The sequence below is a fragment of the Etheostoma spectabile genome, chromosome 14 (assembly GCF_008692095.1).
Source record: "Etheostoma spectabile isolate EspeVRDwgs_2016 chromosome 14, UIUC_Espe_1.0, whole genome shotgun sequence".
In the NCBI taxonomy this organism is placed as follows: Eukaryota; Metazoa; Chordata; class Actinopteri; order Perciformes; family Percidae; genus Etheostoma; species Etheostoma spectabile.
In genome coordinates, this window is record NC_045746.1 from 4413331 (window position 1) to 4415862 (window position 2532).

Sequence of the window (2532 nt, forward strand, 5' to 3'; positions counted from 1 at the left end):
TATATATATATATATATATAATATGTGACTGTCATCACTGTCACCATACTGTTAAAAGGACAGAATGTATTCCCTTAAGTTTAACACTCACCGACCACATCGGTGTCACAATTTTTGTGCGACAGTGCATCAGTTGAATTCTGTAAAACCCACTGACACATGGGTTATACAATCCAGTCTCCTGATGTGTCTACAAGCATCAAGATGCTGCCAACGTGTGGGCTTATATAGGAAATAGGTGGGGGGCTTTGATGGCCTAGAGGTTTAGATTCCAACAATGAACTGCAACATCCCCAATATGAGTCAAGCATGTTGGTCCTCATCTCTTGCCCCCCACATTTCTTATCATTTCCCTGCTGTCATGTAATCATATTAAGGGCATAAAGTGTTCCACAAAAATAATAGGCACAGGTGTTTTGATGTGCATCATACTATGCCGGTGTGTCACACCTTTTTACTAAAAATAGAAAAATGTGACTTACCACAAGTAATCAGGGGTGTTGGTCTTCTATTCCATTGCAATGCCTGCAGTTACATTATATGATATTCTGCTGCATCAATGGTATGGTGCTTTAAGAAAAGTGTGTGCTTTTACTTTTAAAGATAGATTTATTTTTTTATGTTTCATGTTTATCAGATGCTATACAGTGCGAGGGTGGATAACCACTTTTTTCATTGCGGTCTGGATCGGTGCAAATTTAGGTTCAACAGTCCCAGTTTCCCCTCTTCATATAGAGACTATCATGTCATTTATACTTTAAAGAAAACAGCATTTGTGTCAGTATCACCCTCAGGGAGTTGGTAATGATAGCAGCAAAATGACTTCTGTCCCATCAAGGTGGAAGCGATAAAGAGGATGAACGCTCCACGGCTTCACTACACATTATTGACGTGTTTGTGTGTGTATATGTGTGTGTCATGGGGAGATGAGGAAAGGGTTTGAGAATTGACAACTTGTCAAGGGGTCGCTTTTGTCATGCATCTTAATCTGCTATGGGTTTCATATTCTCCCTATCTCCACGCCTTTATTCAAATCACTCTTTTTCTGTATGATTGTCTACCTTGTCTTAAACTCTCTTTTCCTTCCTTACAAATACACTATATGTAATTTTCCTGCTCCTTTTTGACTTTTGTACCTTTGTTTCCTTAATCTCTTTAACTCTTTGTCTGTGTCTCTATGAAACTCATTTTTTCTTTTTTCAATATACTTCTAGTCCTCATTGAGTGTAATATTAACCGGTCCATTTCATTAATAGTCCTACTCTAAGAGGCACCTACAGTGAAATGCTAATGTCCCTATGAATCTTTAATAAGCTAATGGAAATAATATGCACATATGCTGGTATTTTGACCTAGGCTTTGCTCTCTTTACACCGCTGGAATCAAAATGGAGCTGCTTGACTCCTCTACTCAAAGAGTAATGGGTGACATAAATATTCAAAAGGGTAAATACCCCATTATCTATGTATATTGACCCTTTCAAGTCAAGATGCACCATTGACTCTTTTAAACATTTGCTAAAGATCCATTATGTGCCGTGCTCGCAGATTTGTCATTGCAACGAATAACCGGGCTTTCAACTGCTGGGACTGAGAGAGGCAGGGTTACAGTTTTTTGGAAAAGTGATTCATGATTCAGACATTGTTGGAAGCTTTGCACCATGGGAAAAGATCTATCTACAATAGTGTATATTCTAAGAAAATATGGAAGAAAATGGAGCTAAATAGTGAGTTGGGAAGATTAAGATAGAAGATTCTGAACTATGTTGCTCTGTTTTGCAATATGATGGCAGACAAAATGGAGAGAGAGAGAGAGAGAGAGAGAGAGAGAGAGAGAGAGAGAGAGAGAGAGAGAGAGAGAGGAGAGAGAGAGAGAGAGAGAGAGAGAGAGAGAGAGAGAGAGAGAGAGAGAGAGAGAGAGAGAGAGAGAGAGAGAATTTCACGTGTAAATAGATGGCTTCTTTGAAAAATTACCAATAACGCAAGAAATGGTTCTTTTCCATTCTCGACTCCTGACTCCCACAGACAATTCCCTCACGATGGATGATATTCATCTTGCATGCACATGTGCAGGTCAAAGTGTTAACATCATCAGTCTCCAGTGACAGACTGAGACACACAGACACACACACACAAGTTTGTATGTGGACATAAATTAGGAAGCTAGTATGTATCCTGGTAACGATAATTAGATTTTCCTTACCTTAATCTGCATTTTCTGATTGAACTAGAGCTGGGCAATATATTGATATTATAGCCATATCGTGATATGAGACTAGATATCATCTTACATTTTGGATATAGTAATATGGTATAAGTGTTGTCTTTTCCTGGTTTTAAATGCTGCATTACACTAAAGTTTTAGTAATTTTCTGAATTTACCCGACTGTTTGCCCACCAAGTCATTATATCCACTTTACTGATGATTATTTATCAAAAATCTCCTTTTGAAAATATTTCCTGAAAGCACCAATAGTACAACACTACAATGTCGTTGCGGTATCAATATCAAGGTATTTGGTAAAAAATATTG

At 38.0% G+C, this 2532-nt stretch overlaps 1 protein-coding gene across 2 annotated transcripts in view; it reads left to right on the top strand.

Annotated features, from left to right (window-relative positions):
* Nucleotides 1-2532, top strand: part of vps50 (VPS50 subunit of EARP/GARPII complex) — a 114019-nt gene that overhangs the window by 82603 nt on the left and 28884 nt on the right. The window lies entirely within an intron of this gene.